Raw genomic sequence first — 23738 nt, 5'->3', positions numbered from 1 at the left:
GAGGGAGATCTTACCAAACTTGCTCCCCGGACTGTCCCCATCAGAGGATCGGCTCCTTCCGAGGATGGCAGGAGGAATTGTAGGCTCTGTCTTGTATAGGATCGGTAGTTTGTGCTTAACCAAAATGTTCGTCTTCGTTGTTAACAGCACAACCAGCAGGCAGCAGTATATTCGGTTTCATACTTTCAACTTCTTTCCATAAACGTCCATTATTTGGATTCATACTTTCAAATTATTTACTTAAACCATTAAGATCCATTATGCTATTCGGATTTATGCTTTCAACTCATCATAAACATTCAATGTATTCGAATTCATACTTTCAATTTATTTTCTTAAGCCATCAAGATTCAATATATTCTGTTTCACACTTTCAAATTCTATTCTCAAACCAGCAGATCCTTACTTTCAAAACTTGGTCTTGATCAACATGAGGGAACAACATCAAACCCATGTAATGTGTCAACAATTACAAGGCAACGGACTCGAAGAATTAGGATTTTGTTCTCATAAATGCTGCGTGTATTTCACCGGCAAAAATGTATAATGAAAGAGTGTTGAGAAAGGACGGCATGGCATCGACACTCCTTTTCGGATCCGATCGTTTTCTTCAGGTACAATTCTTAAACCTTACAAAAACATATAGTTAACAGAGGCTTGAGAAAGGGCGCCACGGCATCAACACTCCCTTTCTGATCCAATCCTTTTCTTCAGGTACAATTCTAAAACCTTACAAAAAACATATTAGGTCTCGTTTTCTCGGTAATGCCACAAAGAGCCGCGGGGGAGCTGATCCGCTGGTGAACTCAACATATTATTGGCGTGAATTAGTTTTATTATTGGGTCGTAACACAATATTACAGACCTTGCCGTACTTTCTTCAACTCTCAATACTACATCTACGAAAACCTTATCAGATGTGTGTGTGTGTGTGTGTGTGTGTGTGTGTGTGTGTGTGTGTGTGTGTGTGTGTGTGTGTGTGTGTGTGTGTGTGTGTGTGTGTGTGTGTGTCTGTGTGTGTGTGTGTTCAAGCCTGAAATGTTTGACTAATGTCATGGTGGCTGCGATGACTATTCTGGTTTCTAATTTGTTCAGTACTATCTTTCTTTAACAAAATATATAGAAGTTGATCTCTGGCATCCATATATGTGGCTGAGTAGATTATTTCACGATTTGTCTCCTATTTCTTATTTGGTCGCACGGTACAGTTAGACCTCTCGTTCTTTGTCTTATGTATGTTTCGTCTTCATTATTCGAACCTTATACGGGTGTCTTGCTTTATACTATCTCTCTTAAACGAATTGTATATAAGTGCTCTCTGTTATCTATGTGTGGTTGATTTGATTATTTCCTATGTCTTGTTTGTATGAGCCGGGACGTGGAGCCTCGGAGGATGCTGGCTACAGTGTGAGCTCAGGACACGCAGCGGGGGAAGTTTTTTTTAATATTTTACAGCGGCAGGCTCCAGGGGTTAACTTTAGTGCCATTAATTCTCTCTCTCTCTCTCTCTCTCTCTCTCTCTCATTATCTAGAGCAGAACAATTTGGAGTTAATCAGTTTCCAGCCAGCACCGCCTACATTCTCATTAGATAGATAGAGTTTTCACAGGGGGAGAGAGAGAGAGAGAGAGAGAGAGAGAGAGAGAGAGAGAGAGAGAGAGAGAGAGAGAGAGAGAGAGAGAGAGAGAGAGAGAGAGAGAGAGAGAGAGAGAGAGAGAGAGAGAGAGAGAGAGAGTCAAAGTTATCTGGTTCCTAAGAAAAAGAGAAAAAAAGTGAGGAAAAGGTGAAAAAAATAAAGAAAATTGTACCAAGAATTCCCGCCGGAACAACTTCTCTGATTTACGAGCAGAACGATGAAGGGAAGGTGAGGGGAAGGGGGGAGGGGAGGGGAGGGGAGGGGAGGGAAGGGGAGCGGGGGGAAGGAAAGATGAGGAAAGGGCCAAAAGGGAGATGTGAGGGGGGGTGAGGGGTAAAAAAAAAGAGGAAGGGTCTGGTGGCTGCGATGATGCTGGTAAAGGTGGGAGGAAAGTATGCTATTTTTAACGTGTGTGTGTGTGTGTGTGTGTGTGTGTGTGTGTGTGTGCACGCGCGCGCATAACCACGAATTTATCAGCGCTTTCCCTTCATGACTCATACACTTAACAGTTTTGAAATCACATTACCTTCGTCATACATCACAGTGTCCGCCAAATGCCTCGCACCGTCACGCCTGGGACTTTACCTGCAAAAAAAAGAAAAAAAATCAGACAACGAACCCTTAGTTAATGAATAATTTATAGTGCCCGACGCCTCCACGCTTTGATCTGTTACAGTTTGAGTGTAAGCCTGAGGCAGCCTGCAAGGACGTGGCCTGTGTGCCCCACGTCCGATCATGATGGAGGTAATGTAATATTAACTGATACTTGATCAAAATTACGTAAATTCCGGTACTTCCTCGCTATGAATTTCCTCCACGAATATGAACTGTATGTGCACATTGCGTTGTAACGTCATTACTGACGCTGAGCACCGGATGGCATTACCGTGACCACCACACTTTTCTAATGTCATAACAGATTCCGATAAAATCAGGTCCGGGCCTCGAGGGAGTGAAGTGACGAGGGGCGCGGGAAATATAATTACCGGACGTGATAACCTAATGAATCAGGTCCCGGAGGCGCGGCCGACATGTATTAGCACGGCCCCATGCTGGCACCCGCGGCGAGGCTTGGCTGCTGCCGGTGACGCTACCGGTACTACCGGAATTCGCTTAACATTACTGGTACCAGCACCAAACGTCTCAGTACAGGTACCGCTAAGCACTAGGCAAACAAGCGTCTAGGTGTCGAGGTAGTGGGACTCAGGAGGCGGGACAGCCCGCGGGGCAGGGGTGAGAGAGGGCTATCAAAGTATTTTGATTCATATTCAAACAAACAACAAAACATGTAAACCAAGAGACGACCGAACCGTTGATACAAAAACGCGCAATTTATCTTGTCGTCAAACGCGAGGTGCCTGAGCAGTGATGAGGCTGACGCTTCTCGCAGCGCCCACGGCCGGATTCACCAGCCATTTACGAGACCTCTCATTGGTAAGTCATAAGAACATATGAACGTAAGGAGTCTGCAAGAAGCTGGTAGGCTTGTACAAGGCAGCTCCTGTGAACCTAAGCTCCCGTGAACCTAACCCCATCTAGCATCACTGTCCATGAATTCATCTAATCTATTTTTGAATGTGACTATTGTATTGGCACTCACCACATGACTGCCCAGCCTGTCCCTATTGAATCTGAATTTATCCAGTTTAAACCTATTACTGCGTGTCCTACCCGGCTCTCTTACCAACAGAACCTTCTGAATATCTTCTGATAACTCTTTCCACTACGAACGCTCCTTGTGATTCGGGGCTCTGATGGTGATGAATGAACTGACGCCTAACATCAGCAGTGTTCGTAGTGAACGGAGTTAGCAGAAAACTTGCCAATAAGAGGTTTCGTAAATGGTTGGTGATTCCGGCCCCAGGACAGGACTGCCGGATCTGAATACATGCCCATTGCTAAATTTCTTGATGTCTCATGAACTAGTTTTCAATGCTTACTTAATTCTCACTTAAATCAGACTCCTTGACGTGGAGGTAAACTTGAGGCTCTGCAGCAGGTTCATAACTTTCAGACTGTGCAGGTCAGCAAGTAAGTCGAGTAAAGCAGTCCATGCAGGTCCAATGTCACACTATACTGATTCAGGAGATTTATCATTACCAAATCGATCTATATATACGATAAAAATATCAAATAGTGGCCTGGCCCTATAAAGCGTCAGGCAACCCATAGGGATCTCAACCCAACAGCACCAAAAAGGCAAGCGCGCCGGCAGGCAGCTCACGCCCGAACAAGCAAGGACGAAGGGAGGAAGGTGGACGGGCACGCAGGCGGGGAGGCAGGCAGAGACGTGTCGCGAGGGCCGGCGGGGAGGCAGGAGGCGAGGGCCGGGAGCCAGTATGGGAGGCAGCAGCAGCGGCGCACGCTAACCCTTGGCCGGCCTTTGTTACAGCCACGCAACGGGCTGCCGGCTCCACCTCCCTCACGGCTGAACGCCCGAAACTCAGTCCATTGAATTAACAATCCCCTGTGAGCCGTGAGCCGGTAATCCGCGCCTCTGTACCTCGGGGAGACCATTCCAGTCTATCAGAGGATCAGAAGCCGTGGAGACCAGGCACTGGCAGCGCGCTAACGAACACTGAGTACATGACACAGATTGTTCATGATCGTGACCCAGAGCACTGACACACGCGTCACCCCCAGCCTCTCACGCGCCTAAGGCCTGGCCAATATCATACACCTGCTGACGGGGAGACCGCGCCTACGTGTATACAGGGCTGACACCTTCAAAGTGTGTGTGTGTGTGTGTGTGTGTGTGTGTGTGTGTGTGTGTGTGTGTGCATCAGTAAATGTATATGTATGTATGCTTGTGTGTATGCAGGAGCAGTGTTTTGCAAGTTCTTTTATGTTTGTTTTGCACCTGAGCTGTCTCGTTTGATGTAGGAAATGTGTTTGTACCGATGCGTGTGTGTATGTGTGTGTGTGTGTGTGTGTGTGTGTGTGTGTGAGAGAGAGAGAGAGAGAGAGAGAGAGAGAGAGAGAGAGAGAGAGAGAGAGAGAGAGAGAGAGAGAGAGAGAGAGAGAGAGAGAGAGAGAGAGAGAGAGAGAGAGAGAGAGAGTGTGTGTGTGTGTGTGTGTGTGTGTGTGTGTGTGTGTGTGTGTGTGTGTGTGTGTGTGTGTTGAGGGTCAACAAGAAGCTGCACTTGAGACGCCACAACACTGGGCGGCGAGGCTTTTGATGGCGTCCCGAGGGTGGCGGCCATGGCGGCACAAAGGAGGAGGAGGAGGAGGAGGAGGAGGAGGAGGAAAAAGTGGAGAAGTATGAGACGGTGGAAAAAGGAGGAGGAGTAGGAGGAAGAGGAGGAGGTCGTGATGGTATCAGTGGTAGTGGTGGTGGTGGTGGTGTTGGTGGCAGGATATTGTAAAACTTCCTGGTAAAAGTGTCAAAGGCTGTATCACTAATAACAACATCACCACCACCACCACCACCACTACCACCACCACCACCACCGGCAGTAGAGGCACACATGCGGGTTTAAGTATGACATTTCCAAGCCCAGTACTCGACCAGGTTCAGCAACTTTAGAATCGGCGTCTCTTCTGCAGCAGCCCCTCCGCCTCGCTCCTACCACGCGCTGTGTCTGCATGGATCGGGATTCCCAAACACCTCGCAGCTTACACATCCACGTTTGATATGCTTTCGTAGAGGTTGTGTGTATTTTCATGGGTAGGTTTGATAGTCCCAGTGATAGTTTAACAAGGCTTCTGCATCAATAGAAAAAACACATGCAAATAATTAATCTCCTTTGTGACCTTTGGATATAGTTGTTGTGAGAGCCTCGGAAATCCAGTCTTGTGACGGCTGTTGTGGGTCTCCTGGATTTGGGTGACGCGATGCCGGGCTGTCACGCTGAGCCGTATTTCAAACGTATCGGCAACTTCAGAACCCCCGTTTGACAAGCCTTCGTGGAAGTTGCTGGGATTTTCATAGATTGTTTTGTGAATCATATCCTTACACAACTTCTACACCATGATCGGAAAGAGTGACCCATGAAAAACGAGCCGGGTAACGAGGAAAGCATGTACTCAATTTTTGTGTTTTATTATTGCAGCGAAAGTTGCCGAGTCGGGGCCCGAGGATGGATTACAAAAAGAAGAAAGATGCGTTCAAATCGATTTTACTTGCGCTGTTCTCTGTGGACTTGGACAATGGTCGTAATGGGAGCTCGATACGTTTACGAATATGGACCACTGTGACGGGGAACTTAACTAACGGTGCTGCACTACAAGGTTACGTATGTGTGCCTCCCAACGCAACACACACACACACACACACACACACACACACACACACACACACAGTTCCTACACCCGTGTCCTCGGCAATATTACATACAGGCTCGCGAATGGCTGGATTGAGGGTCCTTGTTAGGTCTCGATTCTAAAAATAAAGCCTGAACCGTCGACCACCACCAGGGCGACACGACCCGGGGGAGGAAAGGGCGTGAGGGAAGGAAGGAGGTGTGGAGGGCAGCACAAGAAGGGGGTGCTATCGACCTTTCAGCCCCCCTGGGTAAGGACTAAACTCCCTCGTCGCGGCTCCTCCACCTCATTATCCCGGAGTTCAATCTCAGTTCGGTGTGGCCTCCTTGAAAGGCTGAAAGGGGAAAAAACGAAGGGAAAGAGGAGGAAGAAAAACGAGCCGGGTAACGAGGAAAGCATGTACTCAATTTTTGTGTTTTATTATTGTAGCGAAAGTTGCCGAGTCGGGGCCCGAGGATGGATTACAAAAAGAAGAAAAATGCGTATTCTCAGTGCGTTCAAATCGATTTTACTTGCGCTGTTTGGGTCCGCCTGTACACACACACACACACACACACACACACGAGCAACAGGCACCCCTTCCCCCTTCCCCTTCCTCCTCGTCCCTTCCTAATACCCTCACCCCTGTCACAACCCTGCACACACACACACACACACACACACACACACACACACACACAAGCATCAAGTCCCCCTTCCCTTATACTCCCCTCTTCCTCATCCCCTCCCTACCCCCTCACCCTTGTCACACCCATTCAAACCTTCCCCCCTCAACACCTTCCCCCTCCCCTGCTGCACCAATCACAGGGATCACTGTATCTTCACAGCCCTCCCTACCCCCTGGTCCCCCTCCCCCCCTCAGCACATTTAAGGCTGCAAAGACCTGTGATGCGGCACTAAAAAAAGGAGCCAAAACTGGGATGGACATTCACACACCAAAAAGATGTGTGTTTTTATCCCACCGTCCCATTCACGAGACGAGAGCCGAAACCACTGCGTTGATTACATGTGCCAGGACGAGGGCGAGGACGAGGACGAGGACTGGGAGGATGAATACCGCGATGAATCCTCTAAAGGTGGGGAACTCAACTATATTTTATCTTCCTGTCATTGTGGTGAGAGTCTTCAGGAACAAGAGGAGCGAGGCGCAGGATGAATGTGCGCTTGTAGCATGTAAAAGCCGCTGACAAAGCTTCCAGTATGACGAACTACACTTGACTATCTGTTAATGCAATTCTCGGTAACAATGAGGAGGAAAACGAGGGCGAGGACGAGTAGAAAGTGGCGAAATCTTTACTACAACACTTAAAGGCCACCTACACTATATCAAGATCTTTGTTATATAGGATGTTGAGTCAATTTTACGATTTTTAAAGTACTTTATAATTATTCTCGGTAACAATGGGAAGGGAAATGAGGACGAGGACGAGTAGAAAGTGACGAAATCTTTACTACAGCACTTAGAGGCCACCTACACTAGATCTTCGTTATAGAGGATAGTGAATCAGGTTTATGCTAGGGTTACCTTCCCGGGATCCCGGCCATGAAGTTTTTTTCTTTTCTTCCCGGGAAATTTGTAAAATCCCGGGAAATCCCGGGATACTTTTTTTATTACTTTTCTCTTATGTCTGCTACAAAATATGAAAATGAGAGAGAGAGAGAGAGAGAGAGAGAGAGAGAGAGAGAGAGAGAGAGAGAGAGAGAGAGAGAGAGAGAGAGAGAGAGAGAGAGAGAGAGAGAGAGAGAGAGAGAGAGAGTGAGAGAGAGAGACAGAGAGTGAGAGAGAGAGAGAGAGAGAGAGAGAGAGAGAGAGAGAGAGAGAGAGAGAGAGAGAGAGAGAGAGAGAGAGAGAGAGAGAGAGAGAGAGAGAGAGAGAGAGAGAGAGAGAGAGAGAGAGAGAGAGAGAGAGAGAGAGAGAGAGAGAGAGAGAGAGAGAGAGAGAGATATGCCTGGATCCCAGGCATATCTCTCTGTGGAGCATGGAGGCTTGGTTGGGGTCACTGAATGTGGCCACTCCAAATTAAGATCAAAGCTCAGTGATCTTAGTATTGACTGTTTGTGCTTTTTGAAATGTTATTTCATGAATAATTCTTAGGGTGTATGACTGCGTTTGCAGCGGTTTGATTTTTTTTTTTTTTTTTACAGGCCATTCCGTACTCTAGTATTGAGTCTTTTGAGTCCCATTTCACTTTTTTTGGTTTACCATGTCTGGAGAGTTGGGCCTAAATTCTAAATACTCTACTTATGATTTTGTACGTGCATTGCAGAATTTTCATTGTTTTCTTCAGCTTTTTTTCAATACGTAGAATGACAAAATACCAGGTTATATCTATCATTCTTTTATTTCAGGGCATTTTAGAATTTTCAGTTTTTTGGTGAACTTTTGTGGAATATGATGTCCGAATTATTTTACATGTTGAATATATGCACAGGTTACTCTATAGTTTCATTTTCTGTGTAGTTTACAGTGGTGGGGGTCACTGGGGTGGCCTCTGCCACTGGCCAAGCTTCCATATGGATATGCTAGTGTATGCAAAAACTCATATTCTATACATACAAGAAAACTCCATGTCATTTAAAAATACTTATTTCACACTTTCACAGGGCTAGTAACTACTTATGATGTATATACTACTGAGGTTCATTTACGATTTACGATAGAGCAGGAGTATTAGCAAACATTATCTGCTACGGGAAATCCCGGGATCCCGGGAAATGTCTTGCTTTTTCCCGGAATCCCGGGATGCTATAAAATCCCCCAAACAGGAAACCCTAGTTTATACCTTTTAGAGTACTTGCAATTATTCTCGGTAACAATGGGAAGGGAAACGAGGGCGAGGACGAGTAGAAAGTGACGAAATCTTTACTACAACACTTAGAGGCCACCTACACTAGATCTTCGTTATAGAGGATAGTGAATCAGGTTTATGCCTTTTAGAGTACTTGCAATTATTCTCGGTAACAATGGCAAGGGAAACGACGACGAGGACGAGTAGAAAGTGACGAAATCTTTACTATAACACTCAAAGGCCACCAACACTAGATCTTCGTTATAGAGGATAGTGAATCAGGTTTATGCCTTTTAGAGTACTTGCAATTATTCTCGGTAACAATGGGAAGGGAAACGAGGACGAGGACGAGTAGAAAGTGCTAAAATCTTTACTATAACACTTAGGAGCCAGCGACACGATATCAAGACCTTCGTTGTATAGGATAGTGAATCAGTTTTATGCCTTTCAGAGTAACTTTTTGTCAGCAGTAAATTTGGCACCATGCGGAAATCCTCTCTCAGTAGTGCTTTGTTGCAATAAACTAATCTTTGAAGAATTATTTGTGAGGTGACTTCATTGCTTTGATTTTACACGTTACAGTAAGATGAACTACACTAGAATTACTCTTTCCTTCCGTTCTCCTCTGTAACGCCGAAGGAGACGATGGCGGCGAGGAGGGAGGGACAGAGGGACGAGTGCTTTTCATCACTTGTCGCCCACGATGGCTCAAGACAGTACGCTGAACCACACCTGAACTGACCTGACCCTTTTCGAGTGCTCTCCTCTGCATCACCGAAAGAGGCAAAAGCGGCGTGGGCGAGGTGAGGAACAGAGGGATGAACACCTATTTTCAACACCTTCAACACTTGCAAGCCGCCCACAGTGGCTCAAGACAGTAAGATGAACCACACTTGAATTACCTTTTTTCTAGTCCTCTGCAACAACGAAGGTGGTAAAGGGGGCGAGGACGGGATAAAGGACAGAAGGACGAATGCTTATTTTCAACATTAACAGTTGCTCATAATGGCTCAAGACAAGCTGAATCACACTTGAACTTCCTCTGATAGAATCTTCTTTTGCTACGACGAGGTAGGCGAAGGCGGTAAGAACAGAACAGAAGGCCGAATACTTACCTTAAACACACTTACACACACTCACAACGACTCTGAGACGATGAGATGACCGACACAAAACTTAGCCCCTAACTTCCTTGTTTCTGTAATAACGAAGAAGACACAGGCGGCGAGAACAAGAAGGGAAGAGCGGCGAGGAGAGGAGCAGAGGGACGAATACTCATTATCAACCCTTACAGCTGCCCACAATGACTCCAGACAGTGAGATGACGGACACAAAGCTTCCCCTATTACTTCCTCTATTCTGTAATAACGGAGAGGGTATGAAGAACAAAGGGACGAATACTTACTTTCAACCTTGTACAATCAATCTCTTGTCCTTCTACAATAAAGTATTTGAGGCGGAAGACAGAGATGAAAATTATGATGTAATCTATCTTGATTTTAGTAAAGCGTTTGACAAAGTTCCTCACCAACGACTGTTGCTTAAATTACAGGCTCACGGAGTAGAGGGTAAAGTTTTGAAATGGGTCAAGGCGTGGCCTAGCAATAGGAAGCAAAGACTTCAAATCAATGGTAAAAGATCTGACTGAGGATGTGTTACGAGTGGGGTCCCACAAGGTTCGGTATTAGGTCCACTTTTGTTTATTATTTATATCAATGACTTAGATACAGGAATTAGTAGTGATGTCAGTAAGTTTGCAGATGATACCAAGATCGGTAGAGTAATTGAGTCGGATCAGGACGCTAGTATTCTCCAGGATGAACTAAACAGATTGTATAACTGGGCGGATAAATGGCAGATGGAGTTCAATGTAGGGAAGTGCAGTATTCTGAGTGTAGGTAGGAACAACCCCTCTCATAACTATTGCTTAAATGACACCCTCATAAGCAGGTCTGGGTGCGAGAGGGATTTAGGGGTCTTAGTGAGCTCTGATCTCCGTCCAAGGGCACACTGCATTCAAGCTAGAAATCGAGCAAATAGGGTACTGGGATTTATTTCAAGGAGAGTAAGCAACAGAAGCGCCGAAGTCTTCCTCAAACTATATTTAGCATTAGTTAGACCTCATCTTGACTATGCGGTTCAGTTCTGGTCATCTTACTATAGAATGGATATCAAAATGTTAGAATCGGTGCAGAGGAGGATGACTAAGATGATTCAGGGGTTGAGAAACTTGCCATACGAGGAAAGACTCAAACAGTTAAACTTGCATTCTCTAGAAAGGCGAAGGGTGCGTGGAGACATGATCGAGGTTTATAAATGGATGAAGGGCTTTAATAAGGGAGATATTCATAAGGTTTTGTTGGTAAGAGAACCGGGTAGGACACGAAGTAATGGGTTTAAACTGGATAAATTCAGATTCAACAGGGACATAGGCAAAAATTGGTTTACTAACAGGGTGGTGGATGAGTGGAATAGGCTTAGCAGTCATGTGGTGAGTGCCAATACAATTGTCACATTCAAAAATAGATTAAATAAATTCATGGACAGCGATATTAGGTGGGGTTAGATACACGGGAGCTTAGGTTCAAAGGAGCTGCCTTGTACAGGCCTACCGGCCTCTTGCAGACTCCTACGTTCTTATGTTCTTATGTTCTAACAGCTCACACTGACTGGGGACAATGAGATGACGGAGACAAAATTTTCTTCCTTACCGCCTTCATTCTGTAATAACAAAGAAGACGAAGGCAGCGAGGACGAAGTAGAGAAGAACAAATAGTAGCTTCCAAAATTGGTCCACATTGACTCCAGGCAGTGAGGTGACGGACACAAAGCTTCCCCTATTACTTCCTCTATTTTGTAATAATGGAGACGAAGGCGGCGTGGAGAATAAGAACAGAGGAACGCATACTTACTTTCAACCTTTACAACTACTCACACTGACTGTAGACAATGAGATGACCGAGACAAAACTTACTTCCTTACCTCCTCCATTCTGTAATAGTAAAGACGAAGGCAGCAAGGACGAGGTAGAGAAGAACAAATAGTAGCTTCCAACATTTGCCCACATTGACTCCAGGCAGCGAGGTGACGGACACAAGGCTTCCCCTATTACTTCCTCTATTTTGTAATAACGGAGACGAAGGCGGCATAGAGGACATGGGGAACAGAACGAATACACATTTTCAACACTTGCAGCCGCTCACAACGACTCGAGACAGTGGGATGACAGACACAAAACTTCCTCTCTTACTTTCCCCATTCTGTAATAACAAAGAAGACGAAGGAAGCGAGGACGAGGTAAGGAACAGAAGAACAAATACTCTCTTTCATCACTTATAAGCTGCCCACAGTGACCCGAAACAGTAAAATGACCGGCATGAAACATCCTGCCTTCCTTCCTAGCTTCTGTTGCAAGGAAGGAGACGATGGCGGCGTGGACGAGGTGGCGAAAAGAAGGACGAATACTTACTTTCAACACTTACAGTCGCCCACGTTGACTCCAGACAGTGAGATGTCCGGCATGAAAAATCCTCCCTTACTTCCTAGCTTCTGTTAAAAGGAAGGAGGCGAAAGCGGCGTGGATGAGGAGGAGAGGAGAAAGACGAATATATACTTACTTTTAACACTTGCAGTCGCCCACACTGACTCCAGACAGTGAGATGACCGGCATGAAACATCCTCCCTTACTTCCTAGCTTCTGTTACAAGGAAGCGAAAGCGGCGTGGATGAGGAGGAGAGGAGAAGGACGAATACTTACTTTCTACACACAAACCTTCCACGCTGACCCGAGACAGTGAGGCGAATCACACTAAACTCTTACCTCCTCGCTTCTTTTACAACGGAGACAAGAACGAGGTGAAGAATTAACAGAGGGATACATACTTCCACCATTTTCGAGACGCCCACAATCACCCATGACACTAAGCTCAATTACCCTTTAATAATCCTCTCTTTTGTAGCAACGGAGACAAAGGCTGCGAGGAGGTGAAGAATTGTAAGCTGGGTAACATGTTCCATCACAAACGAAGCGCTGAAGGCATTAAGCTGAACTACTATACTCTATGTTCCTCTCTCTCTCTCTCTCTCTCTCTCTCTCTCTCTCTCTCTCTCTCTCTCTGGAGTGGTTTGGGAAGCGTGAGATGACATTCCGGTGCTGTCTGTCTGTCTGTCTGTCTGTCTGTCTTGTGGCGAACACTTCAGATAAACCCAACGTCATCAGCCGCTTAAGTCTCGGCGCTACGGAAAGGAGAAAAGCAGGAAAAGAGAGAGAGTAGAAGGAGGAGGAGGAGGAGGAGGAGGAGGAGGAGGAGGAGGAGGAGGTTAGGGTACGGAAGGAGATAAGAAGAGGATAAAAAAAAGTAGCAGCAGGAGGGGAGGGAGAAGCTGGGGACAGGGAAGGAGGAATAGCAGGAGGAGGAGGAGGAGGAGCAGGAGGAGGAGGAGTGAAGATAAGAAGTATGAGAGAGAAGAAGCGGAGTACCACGGGGAGAGGGAAGGAGAGAGGAGAAGAGAGGAGAGGAAGGGAGAGGAGGGAGAGGAAGAAATATAATGATAAGAGAAGAAGTCTAAATGGTGATGAAGGAAACGAGAATCAGGGAAGGAAAGAAGTAAAAGGAGCTAAAGAAAAAGACCAAAGGAGGAAGACATGAAACTCTGAGAAACGGAAAAGGAAAAGGAGAGAAAAGGGACGAATAGGGAAGGGAAATAAGGAATGGAAACACAGTGAAGGGGGAGGAAGAAAAGAACGAGAAAGAAAGGGAAGGGAGAGCAAGCAAGCAGGGATAAGATAAAGGAAGAAAAAGAAGGTAACGAAAAAGGGGAATAGAGGGGAAAGGGATAGCCGAGGGATCAGAAGGAAGAGTAGAGAGGATAGAAAGGTAGAAAAATACCGCAAAATATTGTAACACGTTGTAGAAAAAGAGTGAAAGGGGGAGAACAAACTAAAATAAAAGAAGAGAAATATAGAGCAAGGGGAGAAAGGAAGAGAGGAAGAAGACAGGAACGGGGTGAAGAATAAACGAAGGAAAGGTGAAAGATAAAGAGAGAAATAGCAGTAAGGGAAGAAATAAATAGGATAGAGACGAAAAACAGGTGAAGAAAAGATGGAGGAAGAAGTGAAATATGAGAGGAGGGAGAATAAAGGAGGGATGAAGAAGCAGATAAAAAAAGAAAAGAAAGAAAGACAAAAGAAAGTGTCAAGCCTAGAAGGGAAAACGAAAGGACAAAGAGTAATGTGAATAATGAAAAGAAGAAAGAAAGGAGACAGCGAAGATGAGAGAATGAATGAGGAAACAGAAAGAGGTAATAGAAGAAAACCAGGAATAAAAACTGAAAAATCAAAGCAGAAAGAATGAGGGAAGTGAGAATGAGATGAACGAATGAGAAAATAAAGAGGGAAAGAGAAAAATTAAGGCACAGAAAATGAAGATGATGAGGATAAGAAGAAAGGGAAGGAATTAGAAGGTGGGAAGGGATAATGGGGAAGATAGATGTGGAGATAATAAATGAGGGGGGGGGGGAGCAGGAAGAAAATGGTGGATGAGGAAATAGGAAAAAGTGTGGGGAAAAAAAGAAAAGGTAGAAGCAGAGAAGAATGAGAACCATGATGAATGAGGACATGGAGGAGAAACAAAAAAAAAAAGAAGAGTAAGGAAAAAATGAGGAGAAGTAAACAAAGAATGAGAACTGTGATGAATGAGGAAACGGAGAAGAATGATAAAGAAGAGAAAGAGGAAAATGAAGAAAAATATGAAGAGAATGAAAACCGTGATATATGAAAAGACTAGGAAGAGAAAAAGAAAAAAAATAAAGAAATAGAGAGAATAAGAAAAATGTGGATGAGAGCATGAAAAAGGAACAAGAAAAAAAAGTGAAAGGGGGAAAACGAGGAACAAATAAAAAGAGGAAGAGAGAAGATATGAGAATCGTGATGAAAAAGGGCACGAAAAAAATGAAGTAGAAAAAAAAGGAGAAGCAAAAATGAGAAAAATAAAACATGGAAGCAGAGAGAAAGAGAACACTGACGGATGACAATACGAAAGAAGGAACTAGAGAAAAAGTGAAAGGGGAAAACGAGGGAAATTGATAGAAACAGATAATAGGAACAGTGTGAATAAGAAGAGGAAGAGGAAGAGGAATAAGAAGAAAAACACACGATATAAGAAAAAAGAGAAAATTTAAAAAACAAAATATAGTAAGGATAGGAAGGACAATCGCAATGAAGGTAAAAACAAATAATGAAGAAGTCTGAGTCTTAAAAAATTACGGATGACTAAGGGAAAAATGAAGAGGGAGAAGAAGGGAAGGAAGGAAAGCGAAGTACCATAAGGTCGATAAGTCACCATTACGAACGATAAATGAGATATAGGGAGGAGGAGGAGAAGGAGGAGGAGGAGGAGGAGGAGAGGGGACGGATGGAGAAAAAAAAATATCCTGTGAGAGAGAGAGAGAGAGAGAGAGAGAGAGAGAGAGAGAGAGAGAGAGAGAGAGAGAGAGAGAGAGAGAGAGAGAGAGAGAGAGAGAGAGAGAGAGAGAGAGAGAGAGAGAGAGAGAGAGAGAGAGAGAGAGAGAGAGAGAGAGAGAGAGAGAGAGAGAGAGAGAGAGAGAGTGTGTAGTAGTAGTAGTAGTAGTAGTAGTAGTAGTAGTAGTAGTAGTAGTAGCAGTAGTAGCAACAACAAAAAGGGAAGAAAAAAAAGAAAATGGAGGTACGAAAAGAGTGGGAGGTAAAAGAGAGGGCAGGAGAACGAAAGAAGGAAAGAAGACGCGAAAGAAAGAAAACGAGCAAGAAGAAAAAGAAGGATGATGGATGGAGAAAGGAAGCGACGAGGAAAGGCGACGGAGTGGGTAAGAAGAGGAGAGGAGCTAAGACAAGGGAGGAAAAGAAAGTGAAGCAGGGGAAGAGGAGGAGGAGGAGGAGGAGGAGGAGGAGGAGGAGGAGGAGGAGTTGAGAAATATACAGGAAAGATGAGAAAGAAGTAATTGGAATGAGACGAAGGAAAATATGACAAGAAAAAGAATAAAGAAAATAGGGTTGAGGAATGAAAGGAGAAGTCAGTCTTAAAGGGAGGAACGTATATAAGCAATCGAGAAGAAGAGGGATGAAGGATAATGGAGAAGATAGGAGGAGGAGACGAGGCAACAAATGGGAAGCTGAGGATACTGAAGAGGATGAGAATAGAAGGATAAAGAGGAAGGGGATGAAGGAAGGGAGAGAAAGGTAAGAATGAGGAGTTGAAGGAGAATGGAAGAGGAAGATGGGTGAAGGTTGAGGGTACGTGGGGAGGAAGGGGATAGGGTGGGGAGGAAAGGGGATAGGGTGAGGAGGAAGGGGATAGGGTTGGGAGGAAGGGGATAGGATGAGGAGGAAGGGATAGGGTTGGGAGGAAGGGGATAGGGTGGGGAGGAAAGGGGATAGGATGAGGAGGAAGGGGATAGGGTTGGGAGGAAGGGGATAGGGTGGGGAGAAAGGGAGAGTGAGGGATGGAAGGGGATAGGGTGTGGAGGAAAGGGGATAGGGTGAGGAGGAAGGGGATAGGGTGGGGAGAAAGGGGAGAGTGAGGGGAGGAAGGGGATAGGGTTGGGAGGAAAGGGGATAGGGTGAGGAGGAAGGGGATAGGGTTGGGAGGAAGGGGATAGAGTGGGGAGGAAAGGGGATAGGGTGAGGAGGAAGAGGATAGGGTGGGGAGGAAAGGGGATAGGGTGAGGAGGAAGGGGATAGGGTGGGGAGAAAGGGGAGGAGGAGGAAGGATAGGGTGAGGAGGAAGGGGATAGGGTTGGGAGGGAGGAAAGGGATAGGGTGAGGAGGAAGGATAGGTGGAGGAGGAGAGGGAAGAGGAGAGACTGTCGTTATTTTTTTTTATTATTTTAAGTCACACGTAAATAACCTTAAAATTTATAATCCACAACATAATCTATTTCAATCTCGCTATGATTTTTAAGTTCACGTTGTTAGTCCATTCATTCACATCTATTTATTTTGCCGGTGGAGCATTGAGTGTACAGACGGGGGTGGGAAGAGGTGGGGACTGTTCGATGCCTGTATGAACATAGTATAGTGAAGAGGCTGAACGAAGCGAATGAAATATAAAGAAATTGAATGAAATGAAAATATTACCGAAGAGACTGAGGCCCGTATTTTCAAACGTATCGTCACCTTAGTTCGCCTGTTTCAAAAGCCTCTCGTAGAAGTAGGTGGGAGTTTCATGGACTGTTTTGTGATTCTAGTGATAGATTTGCCCGACTGCTGCACCATGAACGGGAAAACTGACCCATGAAAACCTGGATAAGCTTCTCTGGGGCCTTGGGAAATAGCTGCAATGGGAGTCCGACACGTTTAAGAGCATGGAGCAACGCCATAAAACTGACGTGTAAACATTGCTGGTTTGTAGAGTTTTACCTTGACGTGACCAAACACTCATAAACCCTCGCAGCGAAACGAGGCCGTGGCGCATTCATTTCACTCTTATTTATCTTATTCTCTGTTATTTCTTATTCCTCTTTTATTTCTCTCTTACTTATCTCTTATGCCTTTATTATTTTTACGCCTCTGCATCGCACTTTTCCCTCACTTTTTTTTCTCTACCTCTAATTCACACTTTCTTTTCGTCCTCACCATCTACTGATTCTACTCTCACCACAACACCTTTTCTCCCGTTGCTTAAGAGGACGCTCGGGGCAAGGGAACGAACCTGCACCCACATCCTCAAACCTTTCGAGGCTCACACACCCACATTCGACAAGGCTTTCGTAGAGGCTGTGATATCTCCATGGGTAGTTTCATGAACCCAGTGATAATTTGACAAGGTTTCTGCACCGTGAACGTGAAAAATACTCATGAGAACCCAACTGATCTCCTTTTGGGCCTCAGGAAATAGTTGGTGGGGAAGGTGAATGCGTCTGAGATTACGAGCCTGGACTGGCTGACTCGAAGCAACAAAGGAAATCAACAAGTGGAAACAAACAAAGAAACAAACAAGGGGAATCTTCAAATAACAAAGGAAACAAACTAAGTGAAATCTTTAAACAACAAAGGAAACAAATGGGACGTAGAATCTAAAAAAAAAAAAAAGAGAAAACACACAAGTAGATTATTTAAACAGGAAGGGAAACAAACAGGAAGTAAACACAGATAGAAATAGAAAAAACAAAGAGCCAATAAACTGCTACGCTTCCTGAAAATAATAAGTCTCAAAGTTGCAACACAAAAATTCCCGCCGCCTCGGGGGAGCACAAGACAGGCCTTTCCCACACACGAAAAATGTATGCAAGGCGGCAACACGCTGAGCAGGTACGGATTCCTCGCGACCGCTCTCCCGCAGGCCCGTGAATGGCGAGAGGCGGCGCCGCGGCGGGGAGTGCGTCGACACCGCTGGTGCTCCCCGGACTCCTTTGTGCAGGCGTGTTTTCGCCGCCCGAGGCTCGCCGCCGTACACGCTGCAGGGCCTGGCCGGCACTGCACCTGCTGCGGGTCGCCATGTTCACAGAGGCATCGATCAATAGCACCTGCTGAACGCCTCCTGCCCAGGACACACCACGCTGGCAGGGACGTCGCCCCGATACAAACACACCCTCTAACACCTCGACACCTCACCTTGGTCCATACTAACTCACCCTAACGCTAACTTGCCCCAACACCAACTCGACCCATTCTAACTCTACTCAACACTAACTCTACCCAACACTAACTCTACCCAACACTAACTCAACCCAACACTAACTCGCCCCAACACCAACTTTTATTTTAACGTCCGACACATAAAATGCAATATCTTAATTGTGCCGCTGATGAACAACTAACGTGATATTATTAATATTAATATGCACAGATAATTCGGAAAGCTTCGGTGATGCAATATAAGTGTGCATAAGTATTTTGAAATATGAAAAAATAACAATGTCGCTGCCCACGATGCACGACACTGGTCTTCAGACTGGAAGGCAGCGAATGTCGCTTGCAAGAAATTGTTGGTTCAGAGAAGCAAGAAAAAAGGGGAAAAACAGCTTCTTCACACTCCCGAGGTGGGGATGAGATAATTATGGCCACAGGCTTCCGTTGAAAACAAAAATAAAATACTTAAAAAAAAGGATTGGTAATACTCGTAGCTCCCACTGACTACAACTTTTATTTTACTCTAACCCTGAGGAGCTCTGCTTGTTATACATGCCGGCCTTTATAAACTAAGGTTACTGTATTTCCTTGACTGTTATCATATCTTTCAAATGTTCCATCTAATGAATGCTCTTCGGAGGTTTGGTGGAATAACATATCAGAACCATTACTGTTCTTATATGTGGCTGTAAACAAAATAGTATTGTATCAAACTTTCAATTCCCTTTGTAAGAAGCTGCAAACAAAGCATCATAAAAGTGAATCTTGAAACGAAATAACGCCCCGCAGCAACAGCCCGGCCGTCAGGGTGTGCGGCGGCGGTGCTTCAGGGAAGCTCGGCAACGCGGCGAGCGGCCCGGCGATGATAAGAGGTACTTTGATGCGTGCTCCCGTGCCTTTGAGGATGAGTGGCGCGGCGTTTGAGAGGCCGGCGGGAGGAAATGAAGCCTCCGATCTTTTGTGCAACACGTGAGTGCAAGGTAGAGGCAAGGAGGAACATCTCTGTGGTGTTCTTGCAGAGAAATATTGTAGACACTGGTGACAGAACTGAAGAAAATTGGCACAGCCAAATGTGAATACAGGTGACGAGGATGGAAGAGCAGCTGTCCATCCCCGGGATAAATCTGGATGCCGCCGCGCCGCCCAGACCCGGGGGCGACTCGATGCACTCACATGTGGGCAGAAACAATCTGAGAAGAAATAAACACATAACTGAAGACCATGTGACCTACTGATGTGATGTGTGTGTGTATGTGTGTAAGTCTAAGTGTGTGTGGGGGGGGGGAGGGGTTGTCTACAAACTGAGTGAGTAAACGAAAAGGCTAAGTTTCCCCGGCAACATTTTTACATTCTCTCTTCAAGGATTGGCAAAATTGTTCGGGAGAGTTTGGAGTGAAATAGTTAGGAGGCTCAGGGCGCGGGGAAGTTACCGGGGCGATGAATAAACCAAACTGAAGGAAGGTAAGGAGCAATTAGGGCGAGACAGGAGTGCAGGACGAGGAGGAGAAGGAAAAGAAAAGAGAAAATAAAAATAACACGTATTCTAAAGACAATCTAACTTAATACGCGCTCTTTATTGCTCCACCGCAGAGTGAGATGAAGAGTAGGAATGCACGGAATAGGAAAGCCTCGCCACGATCGCTCACTCCCACAAGAACTGACCAGCGTGTTCAGAAAGTCTGCTTATTACTACGTTACGAAGACAAATGTAAGTATGCGAGGAGTAATAATGAAGAGTAATGGCTTGATAAAACTGTGTGATTAATGATGAAATGAAGAAATAGAAAAGACTGAGGAGAAGAAGGAGGAGGAGGAGGAAGGGGAAGGAAAAGTAGAATGTATGAATGATGATGATGATGAGGAGGAGGAGGAGGAGGAGGAGGAGGAGGAGACATGTCGCCCTTAAGAGTGTCGTCCTGGTCGTCTTCTGCTCCTCTCACTGTGTCGTCTTAGTCGTGTTGGTCGTGTTGGTCGCCTTGGTCGTCTTGCGGTCGTTAGTTCGTCGCCGACCTCCACAGCTCCCTCCTCTCATCTCCTCCATCGCGTCCCCCGTTTTCCTTAATTAAATGGCGCACTCTTCCTCTGTTCCTCCTTCCATCGCTTACTTGAATGATCACTCCCTTAATTCTCCGTGCCGCTCTCTCCCCTCTTACCTCCTTTCTCCGCTTCTCTTTCACACTTTCTCTTCTTCCTTCCTCAGCGTTCACTGGTTTTACTCTCACCTAAACACCTTCACTTCCGATTCTCCTAATTTCCTTTCTCCTCCTCTCTTATTTCTCGTATTTCTTTCTTATTTTCTATTATATATTTTGATTGTTTTTATTTATTTTATTTTCATCTCATTTATATCTTATGTCTCTCTTATTTATCTCTTATTCTCTTTTACTTCTTTTATTTATTTTTATTTCTCTTATTTTTCTCTTATTTCCCAATCTCTTTTTCTCTCTTGTCTTCCTTAACTCTCCGCCTCCGCGCCACATTCTTCCCTAACTTCCTTTCTCCACCTCTTATTTCTGTCTTATTTCAATCTTTTTCTCTTTTATTTCTTATTCCTTCTTTACCTCTCTTATTTATCTCTCATGTCTTTCTTATTTCTACGCCTCCGCATCGCACTTTCCCTTGACTGCCTTTCTTCGCCTCCTATCTACACTTTCTCTTCTCTCTCACCATCTACTAATTCTTCTCTAACCAAAACACCATCATTCCTTATTCTCCCCTCTCGTAACTCTTCGCCTACGCAATACACTCTCCCTTCACAACCTTCCCCCGCCTCTCATTCACAGTTTCTCTTCTTTCGGAGCATCATTCGCACCTTCTTTTTTTTCATACCATTTACTCTCACCCACACACCTTCACTTCCGTTTATCCACTCTCTTTAATTCTTCGCCTCCTCACACTCCCTCTTGACATCCTTTCCCGCCTCTCCTTACTTTTTTCTTGCAGTCACTTTTGCATCCATCAGTACATCCATTTCTGCTTTCACGTAGGCGGTGGCTGAATGGCTAGCGTGCTGGGCTCACATTCACCACGCCATGGACAACGTCGGTTCGAATCCCCACGCTACCATCAGGGATTTTTCAGTCACCGCCGAGTGGCCTAAGATTACCCACATGCTGTCCAGAAGACCACCCATCGACCCGGTCTCTAGAAGAAACCGTCCAGTAAATCAAGAATGAGTTCCTGGGGTCAGCGTGAGCCAAGCATAACTGCCGCCACTATAAAAAAAATTGCCTCCGCCATGACGGGCTTGGGCCGACCCTCTGGCCCCTGAAGAAAGCCTACCAGCGCTAAAGGCGGGGATGTAAAAAAGAAAGAAAAAAACTCCCCACGTGTACTTGTAAACATTCACAGCTCTAATTCTTTCCTCGCTCTTTGTCTTTCTTCATCATCCGTTGCTTTCCTTCGCCTTCTGTCTCCACCACTACTCTCACTGCTTTCATTATGTTTGTGTCTCATAAGAACCTACTCACTAATCTGCTTTTATTCGCCTCTCGGTGCCTTCCTCCTCCTGGCCCCCTCCGCAGGCGTCCCTAGCGTGTTAATTTCCTCACATCCAGGCGGCAGAAGGCGAGGCAGCAGCTTCAAGCCTCGCCAAGCCATGAGTGTAGCATCGAGTGAATCCTTACCAAAGATGCAACGATTTGTCGGCAGGATCTGAGCCACAGGCGGTGCGCCGCCTAGTACCTGAGATATACTTTTGCTGCTGAGAGTTGACAAATTAACACAGGCTGAAAATCTTACCCTGGCGCTCCTGCCGCTGCCGTGCGTCTGCCCTTGCATGATTGTAACGCCGGTGGCAGAGGTGTTCGTCTTGCCGCTGTTACTGTGTTGCCCCGCACAGTGGTGCCGCACGACACCTCACCTGAGACAGGTCCCCACGCGAGTCTTGCCGCTGTTAAAGTGTTGCTTCCAAAGCAGAGCCGCACGTCAACTCACCTGTCACCCGCCACACACACGTCCTGCCGTGGTCACAGCGTCACCCTGCACACCTGTGCAGCGCGTCAACTCACCTGTCACCCGCCACACACACGTCCTGCCGTGGTCACAGCGTCACCCTGCACACCTGTGCAGCGCGTCAACTCACCTGTCACCCGCCACACACACGTCCTGCCGTGGTCACAGCGTCACCCTGCACACCAGTGCCGCACGTCAACTCACCTGTCACCCGCCACACACACGTCCCGCCGTGGTCACAGCGTCACCCTGCACACCTGTGCAGCGCGTCAACTCACCTGTCACCCGCCACACACACGTCCCGCCGTGGTCACAGCGTCACCCTGCACACCTGTGCAGCGCGTCAACTCACCTGTCACCCGCCACACACACGTCCCGCCGTGGTCACAGCGTCACCCTGCACACCTGTGCAGCGCGTCAACTCACCTGTCACCCGCCACACAGCTGCCAGCACGGCCAATGGCGATGACTAGCCTGCCGCAGACAACCTGTCAGGGCGGAGGGTAAGGAGGGGCGGGGTGATGTTCAAGTGTTTATTAGAGTGGTCACACCAGCATCGGTACACGGTGCCGCCACTTGCGGCCATTTGGAAGTTTGATGACCTAATGACCCGCCGCGACGCATCACACACAACACTGTGTTGAGGCGCCGGGCGTGGCGCAGCGCCTGGGCGGCACTGTGTCACCCTGCTGTGCCACCACGCGTGGCACCGGCAATAAAATCTTGCACTGTGTCACCCGCCGTGCCACCACGCGTGGCACCCGTCACCAGGTGGTCAGTGCCGGGGTGTTGGGGAATAATTTCAATGATATATATTTTCTAGAAAAAATAAGATATTTCAGATGAATTTCAAGTCAACATGTTAAGCATATAACAACATTTACCACGCAGGCAAGAAGTACAGTGACGACAGAGTCGGGGCGCGCCGCAGCACCTCGTTGGCTTCGTCAGGCGGGAGTGGCCCCGCCGCCTTGTGAGGGAGTCACCCCTGCGGGCAGCCAAGCCCAGTGATATTGGCGGCAGGGACCAGCGGCCGCCCTCCCCTCGAGGTGAGCAGGGAGTGGCCGCAGCCTCGCCGGAGTCTGTTGTTGCCGGCGAGGCCACGGCCGTGGGTCAGGAGGAAGAGTCGTCGGGGCAACAGTCTTAGCATAAATATGTAAAGAGAGAAACACCGCCATGACAGCCTGATGCCGCCGAGGACAGTCAGTGGTCACGAAGACGAGTCAGAACACCGTGAGTGAGGCACACCCCGACGCTCTTCCTCCCCACAACCCACTTCCTCCCTGTACGCTCTTCCCCTCCAACTTCTCCCGTCCTCTTCTCCTTTTCACTTTCACTCTCCTGTTCCAATCTTTCAGTCACGCATGAATTTAAGGCCGCTTTATGGTGTGTCTCTCAACCCATTGTCTCCCCAAGTGAAGATTCAGAAAGACACCATGACCGACCGTCTCAGCCTCGCGGCGGCGACACAATGCAACGAAACAAACACA

This window comes from Eriocheir sinensis, chromosome 5 (genome assembly GCF_024679095.1).
Source record: "Eriocheir sinensis breed Jianghai 21 chromosome 5, ASM2467909v1, whole genome shotgun sequence".
NCBI classification, from domain to species: Eukaryota; Metazoa; Arthropoda; class Malacostraca; order Decapoda; family Varunidae; genus Eriocheir; species Eriocheir sinensis.
Note: the sequence above shows the minus strand (reverse complement) of the source record.